The sequence below is a fragment of the Crinia signifera genome, chromosome 11 (genome assembly GCF_055691185.1).
Source record: "Crinia signifera chromosome 11, ASM5569118v1, whole genome shotgun sequence".
Taxonomy (NCBI): Eukaryota; Metazoa; Chordata; class Amphibia; order Anura; family Myobatrachidae; genus Crinia; species Crinia signifera.
In genome coordinates, this window is record NC_139227.1 from 70,234,745 (window position 1) to 70,252,872 (window position 18,128).

The 18,128-nt window shown below is 47.4% G+C and overlaps 1 pseudogene; it reads right to left on the minus strand.

The window, feature by feature from the left end:
* Positions 1-9,378: 9,378 nt before the first annotated feature.
* LOC146046484 (U2 spliceosomal RNA) lies at positions 9,379-9,516 on the minus strand (annotated as a pseudogene).
* Positions 9,517-18,128: the final 8,612 nt, after the last annotated feature.

Sequence of the window (18,128 nt, forward strand, 5' to 3'; positions counted from 1 at the left end):
TTACAAGCAAATATCCTGTTGCATCACTGTAGGATTCTGATAATAAAATATCTGATTTTTATTTATTTAGCTCTTGATATTTTTAATAGCCCTCCCTGTCTTGTTGTATGGACCAAACCAAGAAAAACCTCTATGTATGTAACAAGAAATTGATGGGTTACAGAGCTGAAACGTAAAAGAGTAAAAGTACATCTGTATTATTTTACATATTATGACACTGCAGTTGCCAAGCACTAAATCAGCATAGAGACGCTCCAATTGGGGAAAGAAAAAAAAGGGAAACAGTATCATTATACAACACTAATTTTATTACACAAATTGTATTTGTATAAAATACATTATGCCTGCAAGCACCTCTCCGATGGTGTTGGGGGTGCATGCCACTGCAAAGGTATTGCTGGGGGCGCATGCTACTCCAGAGGTGTTGATTGGGATGCATGCCACTCCAGAGGTGTCAATTGGTGGTACATGCCACTCCAGAGGTGTTGATTGGGGGCGCATGTCACTCCAAATGTGTTGATTGGGGGTGCATGCCACTCCAAAGGTGTTGAATGGGGGCGCATACCACTCAAGAGATGTTGCTGGGGCGAATTTCTCTAAGGCGAGTGGGCCTGCCTCACACGGGGAGGCGGTGGTGCTTTCCTCACACGGGGAGGCGGAGGTGCTTGCCTCACACGGGGAGGCGGTGGTGCTTGCCTCACACGGTGAGGTGTTGATTCTTCCTTCCCACGGGGAGGCGGTGGTTCTTGCCTCACACGGGGAGGTGGTGGTGCCTTCCTCTCCCGAGGCGCTGGAGGGGCCTTCCTCTCCCGAGGCGCTGGAGGTGCCTTCTTCTCCCAGGACACTTGCCTCTCCCGGGATGCCGGGGGCATCTGCCTCTCCCAGGATTCTTGCTCAGTTAATTTCACTGGGGGTAGTGGGGCCATTAGAATGACTGGGGGCAGTCCTAATTGCTCCATTCCTAGCAGCAGTAGGGAGGCATGGCTCTGCGTCACCTTAAATAAATAAAAATAAAATAAATTATAAATGATAATTAAGCCATACATAAATAAACCACCTCTATGGGAGCAATGAACATGGTAAAAAAGAACCAGTGAATATCTCCCCCCCCCCCTCAGTTATGTGTTTCACAACTGACCATAGGTGTTAGTAAATGCAATACAAAACAATAATGGCGAAAGGGAAAAAAATTAAGTAATAGACTTTATTAAGCACCGTTTATCAACAACCCCATTTGCAGTGCAATGTGGGCAAAATATTAGTGCCCAAAATCACAGACAATACTATAAATAATGAATAATGAATTAATCAGATTTGGGCAGGCACCGCCTGACATTTAGCCTTCCTAAATTGGGACAAATCCACTATCAGGTAAGCCCCACCCCTTACAAAACTCATGAAAAACCCTAAATGTACAAATAGAAATAACAACTCACTTACCTGGCTGCTGAAGAATGGCCAGCACATGGTAAAAGGGAAGCAGCTCATGGCTGCTTCCTGATGACTCCTCCTTCCTCTCTTTCCTCCTTATTCTCCTCACTTATTACTGAAGAAATGTAAATTCAACAACAAATATCACAAGCTCAAAGAAACACTGACTGCACAAGTCTGGACCAGGCAACAGAGTGACCCCTAGTGTGTTGCCATGGGTTACTTACCATGCCCTGGCTGGGATTGTGACATCATATGACCAGTATGATCAGGGCCGGTGCAAGGCACCGGAGCGCCCCAGGCGAGTCGGGGTGGGGGCGCCCCGGTGCCGGGGGGGGGGGGGGGGGTGTACCTGTCCTGCGGCTGTGTATATAAAGCTTGCGGCGGCGGCAGCGGGGGGTCCCTGCAGTCAAGAAATAACGAGCGCTATCCGCCTGGCTACGCGGAAGCGCTTCTGTTGTGAAAACACTGGCCGCACGGCGCACGCTGATTGGCTGAATCTCAGCCAATCAGCGTGCGGCCAGTGTTTTCACAACAGAAGCGCTTTTGCGTAGCCAGGCGGATAGCGCTCGTTATTTCTTGACTGCAGGGACCCCCCGCTGCCGCCGCCGCAAGCTTTATATACACAGCCACAGGACAGGTACCCCCGCGCCACGGGGGGGGGGGGGGGGGGGGGCGAAATGCCGCCCTCCAGTGGCCGGCGCCCTAGGCAAATGCCTAGATTTGCCTAGTGGTGGCGCCGGCCCTGAGTATGATTTAATCATAGCATCATTAGCATAAGCCATATAGGCAAATATGTGTGTATGACATTAAGGGCCAGGTGTACTAAACCCTGGAAAGAGATACAGTTGAAATATACAGATACAGTTGAAACATAAACACACCCAGCTCCTAACTGTCATTTCCAAACTGTAATATGACAGGAGCTGGTACTTTCTCAATTTCCACTATATCTCTTTTTAAGGCTTAGTACATACTGTATGGCTCTATTTAGCAAACTGTGTTTAGGGGTAAGCAGGAGCAGAATAGCGTATCCCAACTACCCCAATTTACAACCCTGAAAGGGGAAATATATTAAATACAAATTTTTTTCTATGAATTCATCTTAGTAAATTTCCCCCAATGTGTGTAACTATAGCAGCCTACCCTGCATAACACTGGCTTACTGACACAACGTGTGTAACTATAGGAGCCTACCCTGTATAACACTGGCTTACTGACACAATGGAGCTGATTCTAGTTGAGAGCGATGTTTCGCGACTGCACATGCAAATAAACATAAAGCTTCTGTATGTTAATGGTAAACAATCGCACATACGCATTATCTACTTATCACCAGTATAGCACATACATATTCCACAGCGCTTTATAGAGGATATTTGGCTGTTACAATGGATTACAATCTATATTCCCTACCACATGTACAAGCACACACATTCATTCTAGAGTTAATTTTGTTGGGATCCAATCAACCTACCATTATAATTTTGGATTGTGGAAGGAAACCAGAGGAAACCCACGCAAGCATGAAGGAAATATTCAAACTCAGCAGTTCGGGCCAGGGTGGAAACCTAACCAATAATGTAAGTGCTGTGAGTCAGTAATGCTAAAACATTACACTGTCTGTACGGGTCCGGTATGATTTGCTGGTGGTCGGAATCCCGGTGGTTGAAATACAGGCGCCGGAATCCCGACCGCCGCAATGCCGACAAGGGATCGCCACCCCCCCTCTCTTGCAGGCTCGCTGCACTCCCCACGCAGCGGGCCTGGTGCCTCGCTATGCTCGACACACTATTTTCTTCTCCCTCTATGCGTGTCGTGGACACCCATAGAGGGACAAAGTGCCGGCATTGCGGCGGTCGGGATTCTGGCGTCGGTATTTCGACCGCCGGGATTCCGACCGCCGGCATATTGACCGCATCCCATCTGTACTGCCCAGAACCACCACCTTCATAAACCTTTCCTAACCATTACATCTGTACAGCACAAACATGCTCACTTATTTTCACTTCCTTTTCCCTCTTCCCTAGGGGGAGGGGGGGGGGGGGAGAAAGAAGCCAAATGTAAATGGAACTTTCTGCGCTGTATAAGAACCTGTTAATAAATCAAATAAATAAACCACCTCTTCTAAAATTTCCTCCAGCATTCTAATGTGCATCTTGTTCCACATCACTGCATCAAATGGTCAGATAATAGGCTACACAGTAACAATGCATAAATCTATATTCACTTTATTTATATATATATATATATATATATATATATGTATATATATAAATGGTCAGTGTTCTCCCCTTATAAGTTTTGAAGGAGGATTGGTGACCGATCCCTATCACAGGGCTATGGTATAAAACATCTACAGCAGGCATGTCCAACGTTGGCCCTCCAGATGTTTTGAAACTACACATCCCAGCATGCTTTGCAATAGTTTTTGCATTCTCTTATAGCAAAACTGTGGCAAAGCATGCTGGGATGTGTAGTTTTACAACATCTGGAGGGCCAACGTTGGACATGCTTGATCTACAGTGTCTAGGTCTATAATCATATGGTTGACCACTAATGGCCCACAAGGCCGACAGGGTCAAAAGGTTAGAAGGGTCTAAAGGTCGAAATTGAACAGGTCGACAGGGTCCAAAGGTCTCCGCACAGAAACACAAGTTAATTAAGTGTCTCTACCTGTGGATCTTTTGTAATTTGGCAGTGAGTAATGAGTGCACCTGTCTGCCTGCTAGGTGGTCTGGAAAACGTGAACTGTTGGTAGCTCTCGAGGACTGGAGTTGGCTCCCCCTGGTCTAATGTGTACAAAATTTACAACTACTCTACCTTGGAGATATCACAGTGAAGTCACTGCGATGACTGACAGGATACACAACTTTCCATTCTTGTTCAAGCTACATAAGGAACAAGTCTTTTATGTTTTCAAGTAGAAAAAAAGGGTACTTGTGTAGTTTCATGGCACTACCTTACGCTACGCTGTCAGTGTAGGTCAACGGCAGCCCTGCGTAGTCAGCATAGTGCCCCCGTCAGGCAGCGTAGTCACCGTACTGTCCCCTCGAGCTGCAGCTCTGTCCCCAACGTTCCTGGCAAGCCTATTGAGAGCCTCTCAAGCAGCGCCGGTAACCGCCAGAGCCCCTGTGCTGGTGGACACCGGCAGAGTGGCAATCATGTGGTGAAGAGGAGCTCCATCTACCTGAGACGCACAAGCATCTCATATGCAAGTGCATATCAGTAATTTGTGCGGCAGGTTACAGCAACCCTGCCCGTGCCCGCTTCAGGGAGACGGCAAGGGTTAGGGGTTCGGTAGCGCGTGCCTCTCGTGCCCAAAGGGGGGTGTGGGCGCAAGTGCGTCTCATGCACAATAAAGTACACATTTGGCAGTGCTTCATGTTACATACTGGCAAATGCCTCCATTTCAAACCCCACTATCCACGTCAGCCCGAAGTGTGTGGCGGGAGCAGCGTGCACTGCGAGGGGACACGGTATGCATCCTCCCGACCTGTTCATACCTCCACGTCGGCGTGGAGATGATTTTATAAAGTGTGGTGAGCCTGAAGCGTGGCGAGCACAGCGTGCCCCGCGAGGGGAAGCGGAATACAAGTTAAGTAATCTGCATCCACTCGCCACGCTTCGGGCTCAGTGCCTCACTGCGCTCACCACACTTTATAAAATGAACTCCACGCCAATGTGGATAGACGGGGTATGAAGAGGTTGCCATGCTTCGGGCTGGCGTGGATAGTGGGGGTGTTTCAGGAAAACATTCACACCTTTCATGTCAGGCAGGTTAAAAATGGTCAATGGTTCCCACATGATGTAATAAGCGCCAACACAACACTGACTGACTACGCTAACTGCGTAACGCTGACTGACTACGCTAACTGCGTAACGCTGACTGACTACGCTAACTGCGTAACGCTGACTGACTACGCTAACTGCGTAACGCTGACTGACTACGCTAACTGCGTAACGCTGACTGACTACGCTAACTGCGTAAGCTCCGGTTAGGCACGAACGTACACACAGTCACATACACAAGCTGACTACGCGCTGACTACGCTGGCTGCGGGAACACGACGCTGATGCTGCGTCTACACTAACTATGTAAGTGGCGCCGTGAAGCTACACAAGTACCGAAAAACAGAACGCCTCTTGGATTTATGGGTGAAATACATTTGTAAAATGTAAGGTTTTTTTTTTAATAAAGATATTTTTATTGTATTTTTATTACACAGTATATACACCTTTGGGTCTGCTAGCACTTGTAGAATATCTACCAGGGATTTATGGGACTAGTTGAGTACAATGGAAAAAAAGGCTGCACTCTATAGATTACCCCCAACATCCATTAGGCACCAGTGTTGAGAGCTCTAGGGGCCTATTTATCAATTATCACATTTGCAATACAATCTGGGAACAATATAAGTGTCCAGTATCAGTGTGCAGAATGTATGATATGTGCAGTGCTGAGGTTCATGCATGGTAAAACTGACTGCCATGCACAGTTGCAATTTCCGGTGGAGGGTTCCTGGGAGATACTTACCTACTTACCAGGTGTCATGTAGGGGGCGTGGCCAGCAAAAATGTGGGCTTGTCATGGGCAGAGCTAAGCAATTGCATCATCGTGGCTCTGCCCCATATACAGCACCGCAAAACCAGGCTTTGTTTTCCAGGGGTGGGGCTATGATATTATATATGAATCGCTTCATCAGATCCCCCTCTGTCTCTGTCTTGGCAGAACAGTGGAGAATAGACACTGCGCATGGAAAGGGACAGGGGGTATGGCCAGAAGCTATAAGAACACTGGCCATGCCCCCACAGTAATGAAAATGGTTGTGTGGCTTCACAATTGTGGACATTACCGTGAGGCCATACCCCCTTTTCCAGATGTCATGCCCCTTAGCAGGAATTCGCGCTGCTGGGCTGCTTAGGAGTCCTGGCTCAAGATTTAACAATTTTGAGAGATATGTGGCAGGGCTGTCTTAACAGCATTGTAGGCCCTGGCTGCAATTAAGAGGCAGGTAGAGAATGCTGGACTATGATTGGCGAATAGCTCCAGCCATCCACCAATCAGCATGCTGAAAGCCATTCTCTGTCTGGCTGCAATCTGGGAAGCTGGAAGAGAATGCACTACTGCCTCCCAAGAAGCTCGGGAGGAAGATGCCCACAACCCAATCTGCCCCAGCTCGAAGGCCAATAGAATTGGGGGGCCCTTGAGCAGCTGCCCATTGAGCCTATACAGCAAGATGGCCCTGATATGTGGTACTAATAGCATGAACGTGGGTATAGAAAGTGTATATGACTGGATAATACCATTTACTGTGATCAGTGGAACAAATATTTTAAAGCATCACCTAGCCCAGCACAGTGTTCCCCATGTTGGAAGTGTGATGATATGATTCATGGCACCAAAACACCAAACTTCTTCTATGAAGGTAAATAAGTTCATTGCCAGGTAGGGTGACCAACTCATCCCTCTAACCCGGGACACATTAATTACACAGGTTCTGTGGCTGGCTTTCACCTGGTTTTAAACTGCCACACCCAAGACTCCATTTCACCTGGTTTTAAACTGCCACAGAACCTGTGATCCGGATTAAAGGGATGAGTTGGTCACCCTATTGCCAGGTGAATGTTGTCCCATCTACCAAGACTCCAGGTATATTTACTAAAGTGCATGTTTATAGTAAATACTGTGTACCCCAGATCTCTCCCAACAGGTCATTCTAGCAGACATGCTGAAAGTAGGACATGATGAAGATATTAAACTCAGGGACTTTTAGTTTGTTTCAGCCATGGTGCCTGGACACTGGCATGATTCTTTTTAAGACATCCACTGGGAATAAGAACATCTCTGTGATAATGGAAATACGGTCTTTGACTGTAAAAGTTATATGAACAGATATAAAAATGTTTGTTGCAGTATATATTGCTGCTAAAATAATGATGAGAGGTCGCAGAGTGTCACCGAAAAATGCCAGCGTTCAAGTAACAAACTTGTGACTTATATACCAGCGTCCAGCGCCACTGCCATGTACTTGTACTGGACACCCTAAGAATGTGGATGGAAACTGCAACACACATGCAGTAATAAGCATCTAAGATGTCACAGACAGATGGCGTACACGCTAACCATATGAGCAGTGCTCCTGGACAAATGATCTAGTGCAGTGGTAGCCAACTACGGTCCTAGAGAGCTACCAACAGTTCACATTTTCCAGACAACCTAGCTGCTGCACAGGTGCACTCATTACTAGCTGAAACATTTTCAAAGATCCACAGGTGGAGCTAATTACTTCACTTGTGATTCTGTGAGGAGATCTGGAAAACATTAACTGTTGGTAGCTCTTGAGGACTGGAGTTTGCTACCCCAGATCTAGTGCATACACACACTGAACCATATTGGTCAGTGACATCACTATATCATACCCTCCAACATTTGCAGATAATAAATCGGTACACATTCAGCAAGGGGGCGTGGCCATAAACAAGGGGGCGTGTACATGGGGGGGAAGGGGGTTTTAACCACGCCCCCTTTCCGAATGTGTACTGTGCACCAACTACTGCATATCATGCAGCTCATGTCACATGGTGGCTTGGTGGGCTGCTGGCATATTAAATAAGTATGTTTAATATACTTATTTAATAAATAAGTATATTAAATACACTTATTTAATATGCCAGCAGCCCACCAAGCCACCATGTGACATGAGCTGCAGCCTGCAGCAGGTGCACATATGTCACACTACTGGTTAAGTGAGGAGATAATACATTTTATTATTCAAACTGCAGCTTGAGCCACCTACTTGCTGCATAAGACTCTTATGTGAAAGTGAACATGAGTTTGAAGAAACTCAGGGAGCCCGAGGTGTGCTCCCACCACCACCAGTGCTGTGCCTAAACACGTGCAAAGGGGGCAGCCGTACGAACGTTTGGACCCTCTCCCAAAGGAGAAAGGCCCCATGGTTCCCCTAACCCCCCTCAACCATAAGGCCGAGGAAGGGAAAAAAGGGATCGGTGGGTCCTCTTCGCCGAAGCTCAGAGAGACCCGCGTTTCCTCCACCCCCGGAAGGGTTTTGGACGGTGGGTCCTCCGCACCCGAAGGTTTGGAGAGACCCGCTTAGGCTTCCCTCCGCCTTGCGGCTCGGGGTTGCCCTCGAGGGGACCGGGACTCTCCCCAAAAGGTGAAGAGTCCCAGCCACGTTTGGAGAACGGAAGGCCCGTTAGGGACAGCCGCACTACCCAAATCAAAAAAACGTGACAAACTAATGAAAAACGTGAAGTGCTCAAAAGTGCAAATCAAAGAAAGAAATAAAAAGAGGCCCTAGCCAAAAGGCCGGGGTGGGGGTGTAAAAAATTGTCCTACCCCATCCAAAAGGACGAGGTAAGGACGTGTAGCCTAACCTAGAGGGAAGTGCGCGGTGCAAGTGCCATTCAGTGCATGGTGCTGGACATCACCAGTGCAAATCAGGCACCCCCGAGTTACCCCGGGGGCACAGTGCAGCCTCGGGCTCCAGGCAGCCGACCAATCAGCGTCCGACCAAGTTTTTCTCCGTCTCACCAGCAGGCATTTTCCAGCCCCTGGGCGTTTCGAAAGACTCCCTTAGGGGCTGCACCCCCCTCGGAAGAGCAATCTACTCAGTCCCAGTGTTTCTCCGCTCCCAGGGTTAAGATACTAGGCTGAGCTTTTCGCTGTGCCCAGGCCGGGGGCCTGCCCCAACCTGGACCAATCTACTCGGTCTCAGCTTTTCTCCGCTCCCTGGGAATGGATACTAGACTGAGCCTTTCGCTGACTCATCCTTCGGGGGCTACGAACCCCGTCAAGAGAGTCAAACTACTAGGCCCAGTGTTTCTCCCCCCCTCTTACCAGTGGGTTTACGGAAACAACACCTCCTACCACTGGCAGAGGTGAAGGTACTCAGCTAGCCCTTTCACTGCTCCCGGGAAAAAACAGAGGGGTCCCACACCCTCCGCCCATCAGAGCAGCTACTCAGACCAGCCTTTCTCTATTCTCTGCCAGGAGGCCAGTCCATGCCCAACTGATAAGAACAGATACTACACTTGATCTTAGCCAAAAGGCCGAGAAGCGACTCTTATGTGAAAGTGAACATCCCCCGTCACACGTGCCCGCCGCCGGGGCTAGCCACTGCACTCCCTCTCAGCCCTCAGGCAGCGCAAATTCGCATACACAGTTACAGTCTGCGCATGTGGAGACTGAGGGCTGAGTCAATGTCCTTGGAGTGCACAGAGTGCGGGGTGCCGGCCCGTGACGTCATGAAGCACGGGGCCGGTCCGCACTGCACTCTTGGGAACGGGGGAGAGGGGAGAGCTGGCGCAGCTCAGATGGAGTTAGGAGGATTTTAAGATTGAGCACAGTGGGTAATAACTGATGACTGCGGGGAAAATCGGTACATTCGGTACCATTTGAATTTGCCGGTACAGACTGTTAAAAAACGGTACTGTACCGGCAAATTCGGTACAGTTGGAGGGTATGCTATATTGGTCAGTGACATCACCACCCCTCCCCCACTGAACCTGCAGTAGATGAAGATATAGGAAGATTTGACTGAATGATCACAACCTGCGGGATCACACCTCGCCTCGCTAACGATATAGTGAGTACACACCAGACATACACAATAATATTCTTAACTATATATTGATATCGTGCATATTATTTTATTTCAACATATTGCATAGTGTGGACCCAGTTTACCTGCAGTGCCGATTATGAAGTCAAGGCCACAAAAGATTACACCCAGGCTTTAGATTTTTAGTGTAATAGCAAAACTGTTTCACGCCTGAGCCCTCTGCAGTGTTTGACCATGACTAACTGTTCTGCTGCTTTGCAAAAAGAAAATAATTTCACTCCACTGATGCGGCCTTATATTAATCACATTCTCTGAGATGACATCTGCTTTGCACGCTCTGCAATGGAAACAAATCAGGGTTTCAAATGCTGCTGACATTCCTATTATCATGTAATACTACTGAAAGTCCTTCAGGCTGGGTGATCTGTCTTCATCAAAGGGACAAGAAGAAGCTAAAAGCATAATTAATGTAAATCCCAGACGTCTGATGATCATCTCGTCTTATTTCAAAGATAGGGAGGCAAATTTCAGCAGAGATGCTAACACAACCAAAAACTTCAGCGATATAATGTAGAAACCTTAGAGCAGAGAAGCAGTATGAGCTGCAGGCTACTTTGTCAGGGCTACTGGTCACAAATTACCTAGTGGCTGTCTCATGACAGCTATTTACAAAAGAAAACTGTAGCTGTTGGACAGATGCGGTTGTGACTTAATGAGTAGAACGTCATAATATAAGGCAACAATTAGTAAGTTCCCATTGCATTCAAAGGGAAACTAGCAGCATAGTTACCTACCCTCCTGCATTCTGCAGGAGACTCCCTGAAATAGCAGCAATCTCCCTCTCTCCCTCATTAGTCTAGCAATCTCCCTCATGTCACCTAGCCCACATTACACTGTTACATTTTTTGGAGAAAAAGGAATGAGCGATAGATACATTTACATTGAATCATCAGCACCATTTCCCAGCACTTTAGCAAGTATAGTATATCTTACTAACTGCTTGGGGGCTCATCTACATTTGGATATAAATCAATTAAAAATATTCCTCTCAGATGTAGCATAACATTACACACCCACGCTTCTAGGTGCCACGTTCACAATCTCTTTTCACAATATGTCCATATATGGAACTATAAACTCCCTTTGGGCGGAGCATAGAATGCCCCCTCAATGGGGCGCTGTGCAAAATGTTACTACCAACTATAATCTCCCTGAAACTAGTTGTCAAAAGTAGGCAAGTATGACTAGCAGTATATCTTCATATGAGAGCTATGAGAGTATTTATTGACTGTATTTATTGACAGTGATTTATATAGTGCAGCTCTTTATAAAGAATATTTAGTCATTTATATCAGTCCCTGCCAGGGGTGTTTTGAAAGAGTAGGCGGCCCGTGTGCAACCTCCTCTGGCTGGGCCGACTCCTCTCTGGCGAGCGTAGACCCTACTACGCATGGACAGATCTCCTGAAAAATATTAGCGACCATTTTCCATGATTTCTGCAGCCTTCCTGCTTCCGTTGCTGGACTCAGAGGCAGAGGGTGCATAGAGTGCAATTATGGCCCCTTGTTGAAACCCTTTGTGGAACTAACTGGAGAATGGATGATGCACAATGTCTCTTGGCTTGGGAGAGTGGCTGCGGCTAAAATGGTCCTTTTACCAAAATTGATGTATATATTTCGTTCTATCCCAAGGTCCCCTCCCAGATAGGGATCCGGACTGATCATAGACTGACTCATCATAGACAGTCATATGGTCGACTACTAATGGTCGACAGTCCAAAGGTTGACAGGGTTCACAGGTCAACGGGCAATAGGTCAACATGGTCAAAAGGTCGACGTGGTCAAAAGGTCGACATGAAAAAGGTCGACATGTGTTTTTTTTACAATATTTTCAGCTGACATGCGTTATATATTTCCTGCCGTACCATCCCACTAGGGCGTGGAGGGAGAATAAAATAGTGAGCCGGAAGCATGGCGAGTGCAGTGAGCCATGCGAGGGGACACAGTACACTTAAACAGTGTCCATGTCGACCTATGTGGACACAGACACCCTAAAACATTAAAACCCTGTGTCAACCTTTTCCTATGCCGACCTTTTTTATGTCGACCTTTTGACCATGTCAACCTTTTTGATGGCGACCTTTTGACCATGTCGACATTTTACCTTTCGACCATGTCGACCTTTTGACCCTGTCGACCTTTTGACTGTCCGATGGTGCTAACCTCCACACGCAAGGCTGCGAATGGATGTTTAGCTAAACATCCATTTGCATGCATGCTGGGAAATCAGTGCGCGCGCGGCGGGGGGGGGGGGGCATCATATTGGATGAGGCCGGATCTGCCTAGATGCCTGGTATAACATGACGGCGTCCTTAGGAAATGCTGTTTTACCAGCTCCCTTTCTATCACTAAAGGCTTTGAAGTCTTTAATTCTTAATCATAAATCTTTAAGTCTTTAAGCCTACTCTCATAGAGGTGGCATAACATGGTGGTACCTACATTTACTCTCTGCCAGTAAAAGGCATATACTGAACTCCCAATCTTTGTGGGAGAGAGACCTGAATAGATCTTTTGGTGATGAAGACTGGGATCATTTTTTTAGATTTTGTTTTAAGATCTCTCGTTGTATGAATCATTTCAAAATGTTTTTTTAAGTTTATCCATAGGGCCAACTTCACCCCAGACAGTCTGCATAGAATTTGGCCATCAACCTCTAACTGTTGTTGGAGAAAATGTGGTAATATCGGGGATATCTTCCACATATTTTGGGCTTGCCCTTATTTGTAGGGATGGCCATCAGCACATGCCTCATCGATGGTTGCCATCGATGGCTTCTAGAGCGGGAACCATCGATGGCTATAAACCATCCTACCTCACACCATCAATGGTTCCTGCCATCGCTTAGCCGCGCATGCGCCGAGCAACGGGACAGGTCGCTGCGGGCAGCCTGCCCGGCCGGGATCCGCTCGCATGCGCAGAAGAAACTTTAGCCATCAATCCAGTTTGTTTCCTCCCAGTGGGACCGCTGGACACAATGACGCTTCGCACGCAGTGTCGTATGCGCCCCCAACTTTTACCATCAGAAGCCATCCATCGATGGCATAAAACTATTCGACCATCCACTATCAATGCCCAATACATGGAGCACTAGGTCCCAATCATCAATGTTTTGGGAACATCGATAGTCGATTGCCATTTGCATAATATTACACCAAACCATTCTCCCTGACCCAGCTCTTACACTGCTCCATGTTTTCCCCATACAATTTTCAGCAGCAGACAGGTATATTTTGGGACATGTCCTTATAGCTACCAAGGCTATTATAGTTAAAATGTGGAAATCTGATACATTCCCGTCAGTAGAGACTATCCGAAACAAGGTGCACAACCACTTTATCTACGAGACTGCTGATGTCAAAGATTCTACCTTCTCCAAACTTGATAGTTATGAAATGGTTTAGCTGGTCTCTTTGGCCCTTATTCTGATCGGTGCGGCCGGAGCCGATTATGCGGCCAGGACCGTGCGTGCGAAACCCCGCCTTCCATACGGATCGCCAACTCCGTCCGTATGCGGTAAGAAGCTGGCCGAACCGACCGCACGTGTATTTTTCATGGAATACGCCTCCTCCATCTAAGGGAACCTCCCCCATCATTCGATGGTCGCATACCATTGAATGCAGGACCGAGTGCTCCACCAGCTCCCGCAACCTCAGACCACACGGACATTTTTCCGTGCAAAAGCAGGGATCTGGGCGGGCAGCTGACATCCGGCGATGTCATATGTCCGCCCCCTACACGTGCGTCACGGCCGCATTACCATACGTACGCCCAGTGTTTTCATGGGAACTCCCATGAAACGCGGGGCGTATGCATATGGTAATGAGCCCAAATAGCCCCTCACTCCCCTCTCCACCCCCTGTTCGGAGTGTTCACATATCATGTGGGATTTGGCCGTACGCCCCGCTCGCACATGTGCAGAGACGCCTCTGCACATGCGCAGACACAAAACATCGGCGGGCCGAACGCACGCGGATATATCCGCACCGATCAGAATAAGGGCCTTTATAAGGAAAAGATCGAAGTAGACTCGTGATACTTTGTTGTACAATGTTTTTTATTACTTTGGTGTAGATGCAGACTGAAATATTAGATTTTTCTGGTGCGATAAGACTTGTGAGACAATATAATTGTATCTTATGTTTTTTTCACTCATTTCCCCCTCCCCTCTTTCTCTTCTGTACCCCCCTGTTATGTCATTGAAAAATGTACAAAAAAAATGTAATGTTTAAAATAAAATGGGTGCAGGCTGATCTCAAAATGGGATCCTATTGGCAATCCAGCTGTCACATGTTTTGGCACAAAAACATGTGACAGCATATAGCCAATAAGATCCCGTTTTGAGATCCGGGTAAATCCGAACCTGCTCATCTCGTGCAGCCTGTGCGGTGTACAGGGCCAGCACCACCACTAGGCAGCTTTAGGAATTTTCCTAAGGCGCCGGCCACTGGAGGGTGCCAGTTCGGAGCAGCCAGGTCCCCCAGGTCCCCCCGATGGAGGTGAGCGAAGGTGAGCAGAGGTGAACCCCCCCCCTATATGCAGCAGGGGGGTCCGTGCTATCTGAGGGGTCCCTGCGGCGCTATCCGGCGTGGGGGCTATATGCAGCAGGGGGGTTTGCATGTTACCTGCAGCACCCCCACCGCAACTTACAGAGCCCCGTCAGGTGCCGCCGTTGGGCCAGGAGAGAGGGAGCCACCTGCTGTACCACCCAGCCAGAATGAAGTGCTGACCGCTGCCGTCCATCATCATCCGCCGTGCGCCGCTGCGGGAAGCGCTTCTGGGTTTGAAAACACTGGCCGCACACTGATTGGCTGAGATTCAGAACTCAGTTCCACCACCTCTAATGGTAGGGGAAGCTCAGTTCCACCTCCACTACAGCTCTGCACAGTAATTCCAACAGAAAAGCCTTCCTTTTCTGGCACGGCATATATGATGTAATGCCGTCACCACTGCTAAAGTGAAGAAGAGAGGAGAGCAAACTGCTGGAGGGACAGAGACAGATACATTTTGTGTAAGGGGTACTGCTTCTGTGGGCATTATGTGTATAAGCAATACTACTGTGGAAATTATGTATAAGGATAAACTACTGTGTGGCATAAATGTATAAGGGGAGAGGTGGGGGTTCCACCAGCTCTCCAGGACCACTTTAAGCCCTGGTTGGCATGGTCAAAAGGTCGACATGGAAAAGGTTCACATGAGGTTTTTTTGTTCGTTTTTATTTTTAAACGACTTGTTCATACTTTACAATCCCAGAGTGTGCCAAGTGGAACAAAGCACCGTCCTGAGGATTGGCAAGCAGAGCGAGGTGTGAGGGGATGCAGTACACTTATACTATGTCCATGACACCTAAAAAAGGTGGAAAACTCATGTTGACCCTTTACCATGTAGACCTTTTGCTTGTGGTTTCAGGAACATAGATTTAGTCAAATCACTTGATCAAAACATACAAAATATGTATCATTCCTTGTTAATACAATAAAAAAAAATGATCCTGGTATGGGAATTCTCTATTTTACAGACTTTAAAGACCTTTTGCTTGTGTCAACCTTTTTCATGTGTCGACCTTTGACTGTCAACACAACCCATACCCTTCCTAACATGCTTCCGTAGCTGGGGGGAAGAAGGTTAGGCTAAAACTAAACAGACACACATTTTAGGAGGTATATATGTAATATTTTGTATTCTCTATATAGATTGTAATTCATTTCTAATAGTATTTCAATTGACAGAAAAAGTATGTGCATAGTTTTGAAATTAATGCAAATCGCATTCACATTAGATTTATAATATAATTAAAATGAATGTATAATATATATATATATATATATATATATATATATATATATATATATTATACATTCGTGCACACAGCGTCTATTCATGCCCCCACATCGGCAAAACCGGGGGAGCATCGTGAGTGTAGGCCACTCCCCCAAAATTTTCAGGCACACCTCTGGCATGCACCAGCATCCCTCCTCCTCCCTCCTCAAAGTTAGGAGGTATGGTAACTTAACCTGTGGTTCCCTAGTGATGATAAAACAAAATAAGTAAAACAAGAAAAATAAGCAATAATGTTTGTTAATAAAACAGGAGATCAATATAAATATGTCAAAATCATATGTGGGAGTACATAACAACCCATACCCTTCCTAGCATGCTTCCGTAGCTGGGGGAGAAGAAGGTTAGACTAAAAGAAAACACACACATTTTAGGGACAGTTGCCTACCCTCCTGCATTTTGCAGGAGACTCTCTGAAATAATAGCAATCTCCCTCTCTCCCTGATTTGTCTAGAAATCTCCCTCATGTCACCTAGCCCACATTATCAGCATCTGGACTCTGATAGATTGACTCTAGGTCAACAGTCATAAGGTCGACCACCATTGGTTGACAGTCAAAAGGTCGACAGGGCTCCTCACAATATACATGACTCTCATCCACACTAATTACTTACATTCCCGACTGCAGGACTTTTGTCGGGCTGCACCCACTCTGTGGCATGTTTTCCCATGCACAAAAAGACTCTCCTCCAGTCTCTAAACCTACAAGTGTTCCCTGAAAAGTCACCTATTCAGGCAAGCTTAACAAATTCCAGAACTATCCACTTAACCTTCATATACAGATGGAGCCCCTGCCATCCATGGCCAGGGCTCACCAGACCCTCCCCGCTGGCGAGTGCCGGCGGCAGGGGCTTCACTGAACTGGGACGCGTGTGCATCTCACACGCACAAGCGTCGCAGTCTCTCGGCGGGGACGCTGCGTGACCCTGCCCGTCTCCGCTTCAGGGAGACGGGCAGGGTTAGGGGGGGCGTTCGGGGGCGGCAAGGGCAACAGTCGGCAACGGCGGGGGAGGTGGCGGGGACCGGAGGAAGGTTCCGTTGCCCCGGGGGCGCGCGAGCGTCTCGTGCGCGCGCACCCCCTGGCGGGGCTGGCGTGGTGGCGGGGCTGGCATTAGAAACGCCTGCTCTGCAAAGATGAAGCCAGCCCCATCTGTACTGTTCCTATCAATTTACATATTAGATACCACTTCTCCAAGCTTCATACATTTACCCCTCAGTCACTTGCAGTCTTCAACATGTTTGAACATTCTCACCAGTGTAATATTCCTCTTTGGTTAGGGCTGGATTAAGAGAGAAGGGGTCTCCTTGCAAGCTCCCAGACCAATGGCGCACACAGGGGGGGTTTCTGAGTACCCAGAAACCCCCCCCCCCCCAGGATTCTAAGGGTCCTAGGTTGAAAGCTGAGGGTCCCCTCTTTCCATGGGTATAAGAATTTTAAAAATCGGCCCTTGGGAACCGGAGATATCTGACTTCAAAGCAGTGGTCCCCATCCAAGCCTGTTAATTGCTCTTCCCAGTCAGATATTTCAGGTTCTTTCTGAGGGTATATTCCAAAAGCTGGGACTCTCCCCCTTTGATGGATACTAGCAGCTTGTCTCTACTGTTCCTAGAACCAGAGATATCAGCCTTCCAGCAGCTGGTTACTGCTCCAGCTCCACACACCTGGTATGTAGTTTTATATACTCGTTGGCAGATTGCTCTGCCTCTTGAAATCTGATCCCCTAGTCCCCAGTAACATTTGGTAGGTGAGATTCTCTCGTTTTTAATTCCATTAAGATCTAAGAAATCTATTTCCGGGAACTGGAGATATCTGCAGTCAAGCAAGCTGTCCTCCCACCAGAAAATTATGAATAATAAGCCCACTCCACTATACACCCCTCCTCTGCATATTAAACATCCTCTACCACCCTGGAAGTTATGTATTGGGACCCCTTCATTCAGCCCAATGCCCCCTTCTCCCACCATCTGTGCAGTAAAGGGGTAATTAGTGGAAATTACTGATCCAGGCCCTACATGCTGAGCGGTTGATAAATTACCCCCTACCACCCGTGGGACATCAAAGCTTCCCCCACCCCTACCGCTGGAGGATCGGTAGGGGCCCCAATACATTGCTATGCCCAGGGGTCTACACTGCTGTTGATGCCCCTGTATGTGTATATATATATATATATATATATATATATATATATTTTATTTATATACATTTGGTCTATCTATAA